This window comes from Nicotiana tabacum, chromosome 16 (assembly GCF_000715075.1).
Source record: "Nicotiana tabacum cultivar K326 chromosome 16, ASM71507v2, whole genome shotgun sequence".
Lineage (NCBI taxonomy): Eukaryota > Viridiplantae > Streptophyta > Magnoliopsida > Solanales > Solanaceae > Nicotiana > Nicotiana tabacum.
Genome location: NC_134095.1, coordinates 28557334 through 28568357, shown reverse-complemented (window position 1 = coordinate 28568357; position 11024 = coordinate 28557334). Strand labels below are relative to the sequence as shown.

General features: G+C 36.0%; 1 long non-coding RNA gene across 1 annotated transcript; it reads left to right on the top strand.

Moving 5' to 3' along the window:
* Positions 1 to 5530: 5530 nt before the first annotated feature.
* LOC142170658 (uncharacterized) lies at positions 5531 to 10336 on the top strand. Its single transcript, XR_012699956.1, has 2 exons — positions 5531 to 5983; positions 9934 to 10336. It is a non-coding gene; the product is annotated as an uncharacterized LOC142170658 (long non-coding RNA).
* The last annotated feature ends 688 nt before the right edge of the window (positions 10337 to 11024 follow it).

Sequence of the window (11024 nt, the reverse complement as noted above, 5' to 3'; positions counted from 1 at the left end):
GTGTTGGCAAAGAAGATACTTAGAGCAGGTTATTATTGGCTCACCATGGAACGTGATTGTATCAGTTTTGTTCGCAAGTGTCATCAATGCCAGGTACATGGTGATTTGATTCATTCTCCCCCATCTGAGTTACATACAATGTCTGCACCTTGGCCCTTTGTCGCATGGGGCATGAATGTCATTAGACCAATTGAGCGAGCAGCGTCAAACTGGCATAGGTTTATTCTGGTAGCCATTGATTACTTTACCAAGTGGGTCGAAGCTGTAACTTTCAAGTTCGTAGCCAAGAAGGCAGTGGTGGATTTTGTTCATTCAAACACCATTTGTCGGTTCGAAATTCCCAAGGTGATCATCACAGACAATGCTGCTAATCTCAACAGTCATTTGATAAAAGAGGTATGCCAACAGTTCAAGATCATGCATCGGAACTCCACTCTGTATCGCCCCAAGGCAAATGGAGCTGTTGAGGCTGCCAATAAGAACATAAAGAAGATACTTCGTAAGATGGTTCAAGGTTCTAGGTAGTGGCATGAGAAGTTGCCTTGTGCATTACTGGGTTATCGCACTATTGTTCGCACCTCAGTAGGTGCGACTCCTTATCTGCTGGTATACGGAACTGAGGCCGTTATACTTGCGGAAGTTGAGATTCCATCCCTTCGGATCGTTGCAGAAGCTGAAATTGATGATAATGAGTGGGTCAAAACCCGGCTCGAGCAGTTGAGTTTGATTGATGAGAAAAGATTGGTTGCAGTATGCCATGGTCATTTGTATCAGAAGAGAATGGCAAGAGCATATAACAAAAAGGTGTGTCCTGAGAAATTCGAAGTAGGCCAGATGGTATTGAAACACATCCTTCCTCATCAGGCTGAAGCTAAAGGCAAGTTCGCCCCAAACTGGCAGGAGTCGTTCATAGTGACAAGAGTGTTGTCTAATGGTGCTTTGTATTTAACAGACATAGAAGACAAATGTGTAGATATGTCTATCAATTCTGATGCGGTCAAGAGGTACTATGTATGAGTCCTTTGCTTATTTTCAGTCGCATTTTGTACTTGGCATGTTCAAAGTTGAAATGATGAAGGCATTTGTTCCGCTACCCAAACACTTTTATTCTTTGTTATCCCTTTTGAGCCTTATTTATTTTCTTTCATAGCTCTCTTTTGGAATCAGTAGCAGAATTAGAGAATGAAAAAAAATGAATGAATGAGAAATAAGAAAAATGAAAAAGAAGAGAAGGAAAAAAAAGAAAAAAGAAAGAAGAGAAAAAAGAAGAAAAAAAAAGAGAAAAAAAAGAAAAAAGAAAAAGAAAAAGAAAAGCAACAAAAACAAACAACTTCCTTTTGAACTACATACGACCTGATTCCTTTTAAGGATACGTAGGCAGCCTTACGGTTCGGTCCCATCAAAATAAAAATTAAAATTCCCCAGACCCAAAGAAACTGGGGCAGAAGTTTTGGTTTTGAAAAGATCTGATTCCAAAAGTTGTAATTTTTACCCCTTTTATCTTAAAATTATTTTGAGCCTCCATGCTACCCTTTCTTTCTAACCCTGTCCAAAAGTCTACATTACGGTCCAAAGAAAGACCTTCCGATCAATCTTTGAGGATGTTAGGTCAAGTGAGATAGAGGTATGATTTACATCATGGGTAACACTTTATTCATGGGCGCAAGAGAGAAAATTTAAAATGAGAGAGTCTTATTGGTGAAAACCCTCACGGGCACCGTAAGGCGATGGTGAGTTGAGATGAAATTTAAAATGAGAGAGTCTTATTGGTGAAAACCCTCGCGGGAACCGTAAGACGATGGTGAGTTGAGAGATGAACAAATGTGAGAGGCTTGTTGGTGAAAACCCTTCAGGGCACTACAAGTCAAATGAGGCTCATGACTTTACAGAGAAATTGGATAAGTGAAAGCTCGGTTTTGAAGTATGAAGACAGCACATGAGTTGAAAATATGATTGGTTGGACGGATTAGGCTGATCAATCTGAAATGCATGTCATGATCATTGGGGTTGGCTGCTTCCCTCAGATAAGTCTTCTTTTTCTCATTCTACTTCATATAGTCTTCTGTGTTCAAAATTTTCCTTTGTTCCTTTTGTCAAAAATCATTTCACTTTGCTCTTTGAGTCTATCTTTATGAGTCTCTTTCGAGTTAGCCCTTGTTAAACAAGCAGAAAGGATTTCAAAGCCTACTACCAGCTTCTAAATTGCACAAAGCGGAGTCCGGCCAAGGACATCACAATTGACTTGATTTAGAATAAGTAGTATGGTGATAACTGAGGTTCACGCAATCAAGTGAATCTTGAATTTTGAGAAAATACAAGGATTCAGCAACTTTCAAAATGAAAACACAATGCAACAAGTGAGTGTGAGAGATTCAGGTCATGCAGAGGTTTTGTGGTCCAGTCCCAATCAAAAGGTCAAACAACTCCTTGCTAGCCCGAAACAGCTAATCAAAATAAAGCATGGCAGTGGTGGAAGCAGACGCTCAGCAATGATGCCACAAACTAACCACCACGGTTTTGAACTAACAAGATTTTATTTGTCTGAAACAGGGGCAAGAAATTTTTTTAATCCACAGGGACCTCCCATGTAAAAGCATGGTTCAGAGAGCAAGAAATTTTGTTCAAAATCCTCCAAGATGAGAGCATGACTCAGGTAAGTTCATTCTCATTTCTCAGGACCCTCCTGGATAATGAGATTTAATTTTAAAAGTTTTCAGGACCCTCCTGGATAATGGGATTTAATTTAAAATTTTCAGGACCCTCCTGGATAATGGGATTTAATTTAAAGTTTTCAGGACTCTCCTGGATAATGGGATTTAGTTTTAAGTTTTAACGTATGTTCTCCCTTTAGAAAATATAATTTAGCTTTAAAGTTATTACTCTTAAAATGAGATTTAATTTGAAGTTTTCAGGGCCCTCCTGGATAATGGGATTTAGCTTTTAAATTCTTAGAGCTCTGTAGGTAACATGATTCGATTAACACTCACAAATATGCACAGATCCCAAACTGGTGCAAAAAAATTTCTTTTGTTTTGTCTGTTTTGTTGCAATATCAAGCGCCCACCTGGATAACGAGGGAATATGTTTCAAATTTTAGCAATCAGGCGCCCACCTGGATAATGAGGGAATACAGTTCAAGTTTTAGCAATCAGGCGCCCACTTGGATAACGAGGGAATACAGTTTCAAGTTTTAACAATCAGGCGCCCACCTGGATAACGAGGGAATACGATTTCAAGTTTTAGCAGTCAGGCGCCCACCTGGATAACGAGGGAATACAGTTTCAAGTTTTAGCAATCAGGCGCCCACCTGGATAACGAGGGAATACAGTTTCAAATTTTTTGGTAATCAGGCGCCCACCTAGATAACGAGGGAATACGGTTTCAAGTTTTAGCAATCAGGCACCCACCTGGATAACGAGGGAATACAGTTTCAAGTTTTAGCAATCAGGCGCCCACCTTTATAATGAGGGAATACGATTTCAAGTTTTAGCAGTCAGGCACCCACTGGATAACGAGGGAATACAATTTTAAGTTTTAGCAATCAGGCGCCCACCTAGATAACGAGGGAATACCGTTTTAAGTTTTAGCAATCAGGCGCTCACCTGGATAACAAGGGAATATAGATTCAAGTTTTGGTAATCAGGCGCCCACCTGGATAACGAGGGAATACAATTCAAATTTTGGTAATCAGGCACCCACCTGGATAACGAGGGAATACAGTTCAAGTTTTGGTAATCAGGCGCCCACCTGGATAACGAGGGAATATAATTCAAGTTTTGGTAATCAGGCACCCACCTGGATAATGAGGGAATACATTTCGAATTGTTGGTAATAAGGCACCCACCCGGATAACGAGGGAATACAGTTCAAGTTGTTGGTAATCAGGTGCCCACCTGGAGAGCGAGGGAATCCATTTCAGAATTATTGTGATTTCAAGTCAGGAACAGGCGCCCACCTAGAGAATGAGGGAAGTCATCTCAAGTCTCAAGTTTTAATGGCAGGCGCCCACCTGAAGAACGAGAGAATTCATTTTCAGAGTTACTTCGACTCGCAAACTTAAGGAGCATCAAGAGCCCGCCTGAAGAACAGAGTCTATTTTTCAGTTTCATATTGAAGATCAAGTAGAGATTCAAGGAAGATTCAAGACAAGAAGTAGATAGGATCTTGTATTTTTCTTTTACTTCTGCTGTAATTTTTCCTTTAATTTTTTATGTAATGGAAGGAACCGCGGACCGGAACCTCGACGGCACTTCATTCGGTTCTCCACCTCGGTATACTCCATCGCTCTTCTCACTCTGAACTACACGTGGCCTGATTCCTTTATACCCAAGGATATGTAGGCAGCTCAGATACCAGGGCAGGGTCATCATTTTATTTTCTTTTTCTTCTTCCTCTTTATTTAAAGAAGACTACTACATTCAATAGGCTGCAGAAAACCGAAAAATAATAATGAAGGTAGTAGAATAATTTTATTATATTAAACGTGTAGACATGTAATTTTTGACTCACGCATTAGAATCACCTCTAATAGTCCTAGTATATTTAGGATATTTATTTGGGTTTATTTCTATAGGATTTTACTTTATTACTAATTTTAATTCTATTTTTAAGGCACAAAAACTAATATATATATATATATATATATATATAGTTTCATGTTTTACCTTATTTCTATTTAGTTTAGGTTATTAATATTTTATAGCCATATCTTTTATTTTTACTTTGATTTTACACTTTTTTTTATATAATAATTTGTATAAAATTGATATTTTAAAAAAATGGTTTCATAGTATGGTATATTTTATTTAATTCATGGGAATTAGTTTTATTTTTTATATATAGTTAAGAAATTTGGCTTGTTAGTCAATGAAACTTAGAAATTGAAGAAGTCCCAAATTTTGGCCAAGACAAGGCCCAAATCTGGGCAACCCAAATTCCCCCTTGCAATGTAGTCCCATATCCACTGACCCAACATTTTGACCCGCGACCTGTCTGCCTATCCGCCCCGTTTTCCCCCTCCAATCTTGGCCTTCCATTAACTTTGATCCAACGGACCCAATTAATCCCCACATCCATATAAAATCTTATTTTAACCAAACCCTAAACCTAAATACCCTCATCCAAGCAGTTGCATCCTCTCCCCTCCATGAATCCGCCGAGTCGCCACCTCCAACCCGCCCAAATCGGGCGATTCTGCTCGCCCGTGTTAGCCATGGTCCCCCCTCCCTCTTCTCCTTCTTCCACGTCATTCATTCCGTACCAAATCTCATCATTTCAATCCGATTCACGTGGATTTCTTCTTTTCCTGTGTTTAAACAAAAAATCTGAGTCCTTGAAATAAAGGTTGGAAAATGGGAGCCATTGGATTAAATTTTGATCCAAGACTTTCATTTTTTGATTTTTGTTAAAATAAGGATTTTCGGATTTTGTTTGGGGGTCCACACGGATTTCTGAGGATTTTCGATTTTCTTGGAGAAGAGGAGAAGAAGCTTCTAGGGCTGGATATATATTTGGGTCTTGGACAGAATTTTGGGGGGTTCACGAAAAAATTTGGAGAAACTGTGAGGAAAACTAGGATTCTCGGTTTTTGTTTTCTTCTCAAATTTTTCTTTTTCACGTGTTGTTGGCATTTCAAAAAATATACAAAAAATATATATATATATATATAGTTTGAGTTTGAGTTTGAGTTTGGGTTGAATTTTGTTCGATTTCAAAAGAAATCATTTCTTTTCTTGTTCTGGTATTTTGTTTCAAAAGTTAGAAAACACAAAAATATAAACACAAAAAAGTTAGTTCACTTTCTTCTCCGAAGTTCAATTTGTGATTTTAGCATGGAGTGTGATTGAATTCCGATGGTGCTCGTTTGAAGTCCTGGTTGTCGTTCGCGGTTCGAGCTCGTGGTTCCAGATTCGCTTGTCGCTATTCCATTTGTTTCTGTTCGAACTTGTCAACATCAAAGTTAATTGAAATTTTGAACATCCAGGTTCATTTCTGTATTCCCTGTCAAGTTTGGTTTTGGTTAGATTCGATCTCCCTCTGTTGCTTATGTTCTGTTTCATTTTCGTGCTTAAATGTCTGTGGTTTTTTTTAAATCCGTTCTGCTGGACATATTGGATTACTATACGATTCACTTTTGTAATCAGTGAATTAGTATCAAATTGCATCGAGTTTAACATGAATATGGAGCCTATTGATTTTAGCTTCGCTGCTTGAAATCTCATTTTAAACCTTAGATTCACGTAGTTGACCTCTTCCATTCTAAATGAATCGCAATTCTTTGTTCTTTGAATCTATGGAATAGGTTTAAGTTGACAAATATATGGAATGGTTTTAAAACGTGTTTCTCTGTCTACTTGGCCAACCTTTGGTCTCAATGGAAGGCATAGTATTGTTTTCTCCAAGTATTTGCTATTTACATCTAATTTTGAAATTTGAAATCATATTTGTATGGTAAGTATTTTTCTTTATTCTTGGTGTTGCCTTTTCATTAATACCTTTAGCATGTTTGAAACACTCTCTTAAATAAAGATGTATTTTCTCTATGTGGTAGCACTTAAAAGTTACTAGTAACATTAATGCTCAATTGCAGTAATGAGTTTTTCTCCTAACGTGAGCTAAAATGAAAACTCTACAGTTAATTTGTCAATTATTTTTAGTTTGGGATCATTCCCTTGTCTTGGTTAGTAGGACATTAGGAGAAAAGTTTTCAGTGGGGCATTTGCCATTTCCTTGCCTGCAGTAAGCTTTGTGGTTTATGTTTTGAGTTGTTGTTTTTTATTTTATTGTTTTGCTATTTTCACCGACTTTTACTTCTTTCATTGTGCTTTGTTTGGTTTGTCGTTTCGATCTGAATTCCGTCCCTCTTGTTGTGTGCATCTCTTATTTGAATAGCAATGTTGGGCCAGGGAGGGTGAAATCACAAATGAAATGAAGATTGAACATGATCATAAAATATCTTTATTTTAGCTTAATTTTACTTTTCTTTCATAATCGCTGTGAGTACGTGATTTTTGCCTTACGAAAACTACTCCAAAATAAAATCAAAAAATAAAATAAATTTCTTTTACTGTGTAATTTTTGAATTTTTGCATAGTGTTAAATGTTTGTGTTATGACCATAAAATGTTTACTTTGTCATAAATAAAATGAAAAATAAAATAAAATACATATTGCATGCATATAGGATTTAATTATGCATTTAAAAGATAATTTAAATAAAATCACAAAAAATATGCAATCGTTCTAAATATTCCACTGTGTGATTGATGTTTTGTCTATGTGTTAAATAATTGTTATAGAGTAATTAATATATTTTTGTGAAGTTAAAATTATTTTATAGTTAATATTATTGTAATGATAATTTTGTTTTTATTTTTGATTAGGATTTTATTAATTAATAAAATCAGAAAATAAAAAATATATACAAGTTGTAAAAATTTTGGACCTGGATTAAAATCCAGGCCCAAATCAATTTATCCCCCCCACAGCCCAATCCAAACAAACCAGGCATCCGGTCCAATATCAAACGAGTCAAAACGACATCGTTTGATTGTGGTTTATTAGTGACCGTTGGATCAAAGCCAACCAACGGCTGAGATCCCACGAACCTAACCCATAATCTTACCCGATCCAACACCGGTTCAACCCGTCCCCCCAAACTTAAGCCAAACGACGTCGTTTGGTTAAGTGAGTAGATCCCGACCTTTTATTTTGATTGATCGGACGGTCAATATCCACCCACCATTCCCCTATATAAACCCATAATCCTTACCCCGGCCCCCTAACTAAACACCCCCCCCTCCGCTCCTGTTCATCATCGTTCCAAACCAAATCCCTAAACCTAGCCGCCCCTATTCCCCTTCGCCTGAAACCCGGCGGCATCAACGCCGCCGGTCTCCACCTTAACACCCCAGAACCCCCTGAACACCCTCTATCCGAATATGTTAGCCTCTTGGCTCGAATCTTCCTGAAGGTTCTCGAATCTTCATTTGAAGATTCGAGCCAAACTTAGACCTAAACCTAATAGCCCTAAATCGACACCATAGCTTCCCCTAACCACCCTAAGTATGGATCTGTAGTTTGTTTGGCTCGAATCGTTTCCGAGCTTCTCGAATCTTCTTTTGAAGATTCGGACCAAACAAGAACAAACTCAGATCCGTTTTAAGCTGACACCAAATGACCCCTAGGCTACCCTCACCCTTGTATCATATTTGGTTCTCCTCGAATCTGACCAGAAATGGTTAAATCCCAAATCGAACTTTCAAGAACCCTAAAAATACCAGACTTTTGGATTCTGTCCAGATTGAATAAAGATTGAGGTTTAATCGACCTTAGTCGAAGTATTTTCAGTGGAAAATACTTCGACTAAGGTCTGTTTGATTTCAAACAAAGTCCAAATCCAAGTCGAGTTGAGTTCAGTTGAATTTAAAGGTTCAGAGGTAATTTCTGTTTCTTATGAGCATTCTATGAGTATTCTATGTTTGTTTTCATTAGTCTGTTTAATTTTTCATATTTTTTTAGTCAATTCTGTTATACTGTCTCATACTCGTCTATTGGATCAGAATCATACTATTGTTTCTATTGTTTACGAGTGGTCATAATATGTGTAATCGACTCGATTAAGTTCGTCGATTAGTTGTTTTGTAAATTCTTATTGCCATTAATGCTGTTTGTAATACCCTGTTTATCCGTTTGGAATTGTTTATTATCATTGAACTCAGTCAATTAGTTATTCCCAATTAATTGATTCTCTTTAATAATTCAGAAAGTTTGTCAATGGTATGTATATATTGTTTTCTGAACAGGGCATTGTCAGTATATTGACAATGCTCCTGTATTTGTTTGCTTTTAGTTCAGTTTTGAATTTCAGTTGAAATAATCCTGCATGTTCTGTGTAATTTTAAGGGTGTTTTATTCAGTGTTCAGTTGAGAATCCCCTGTTTAAATTCAGTTCTTGTCAATCAGTTATTAGAAATGTGATATACTGTCTCAAAATCATAGGATTGGTTATAGCTGTAAATCAGAAGGATAATTAAGTTTATACAGATTATAGAATCTGTTTTACAGTGGGTTCTGATTTTTCAGTAATAACAGTAGATTTTCAGGGATACTACTGGTAATGAAACAGTGAGGTAATATGATATAATAGAGGGCTGAAAGTGGTATGTTAATGGCTATTAGTTAATGATACTAATGGGGAACAAGGGATAATGGGCTGCTAGAAATCAGGAAAAGTTAACTTGATGGGATTTAAAGTAGTAAAGGCAGATTTTAATGGAATTTTTTCTGTTTTTAAAAGATAAAAGGGGGTCCGGGCAGCACTTAAAAAGGGGGGACAGACCTGTATAAGATAGAGGGAATAGGGACTGATTTAGAGGAGTTTTTCAGAAAATTTGAAGAGAGTTTAAGAGTTTTTTTTGGAGAGATTTCAGAACAGAATTTAGACAGACTTTAAGAGTTTTCAGAGAAAGAGAAATCAGTTTTCAGACAGAAATTTTAAAGTTCAGTTTTCAGAGAGATTAGAACAAGGAAAATTGAGATCTTGGGCAGATTTTAGGAGATTGAAAGAGGAAAATCAAGCAGAAACAGAAATCTGAAAAGGAAGATAGAAAGAAAGGAAAACAGAAACATTAAAACAGAATTCTACATCGGAAGTTAGTATTGAAGTTGATTCTGTGTTTAAAATTTGAAATTTTTTTTAGTCGGTTTTGTTCCAAGTCTCAGAATCAGAAATATCATTCTCTTCATTAAATCTGTCCGGATTTGTTCAATATCGTTGTTCAGTTAAAAATCTGAAACTTCCTAAAAGTACTGTCACTGTGCATCTGGGTTCTTCGGGTCTTATTATTGCTCAAACCTGTGGAAAGACTGTTATTCCATTGATTTTGTTACTGCTGCTACTGCTGAAATTTACTCCTTCTACCTTCATTTTCAGGTACATGTCTTTTAAATTTTAAGTTGGAAAGAGATTCAACATGACTCATCAATGAAGCTTGAATTGAAAATTCTGTTTTTCCATTTGTCCAAGTTCATCAGTTTAAATTTCATTTTTCGTTTCATGTTAGTTAATTAGTAGTGAATTCAATTTGATAGCTATGAGCTAATTGTCTTACTTTGAAAGTTCGTATAAAGCTTTGTAATAATGTTAGTCCTTCATCTCATTAGTTTAATCATATTTGAACTGTCAAGGCAAGAAACATGACATAAAGATTGGCTATTTACTAGGCCTTATGGCATTGTTAGAATGGAGTGAAAATATCAAAACTATATTGCTAGTTTATTCTTATACTTGATTTAGTTATGGATGGAATGATATAAGTTGTACGTTCTTATGTGGTATGATAACAGGTATTTATAGAACCATTAGTGGATACTGAGTTGAGTTGTTATGGCTCATTACGATGTTAAAGTGCTACGAATGTTTCAAGACATACAAATAGGTGGCATGTAAAGCAATGCTGTTAATTAATTTGTACAATAATTCCCTTTATTATCAATTTGATGCCTATTTACCATCCTAAATAAATAATTAGGCCTATTAGATTAAAAGCAAGTATATGAGAATAAGATGAGATATACAAATTGCAACACTTTTTATCAACGACAATTAGAAATAGGACTTGCACTAAATAGAAATAATAAAAGTTCTTAAAAAAAATATTCTTCCCTTTATAAATCATTTTTAGTTTCATATACAATTCATTATTGGGCATGTAGATATATATGTTGTATTTGTGAAGAATAGTATTAATCATGTTTTTATTCTTTATTTAGAATTTGAATAGTCTTGGATGAACATGTTATATGCGGAAATTATAATCAACGGCCAACATTCAACAAATTGTGAATTCTTTTTCAAGAATTAAAGGGTATCTTAAATGAAGATTTCTCATAATATAATAAACAATTTGTGGAAAAAAATCCCTAATATCATTACAAATATTTTGCGCAATTAGGGATACGTTCGCGTACCCTGATTATATTTTTAAAAGCAAAAAATTCGGATTATGCGTACGCGCAATTTCG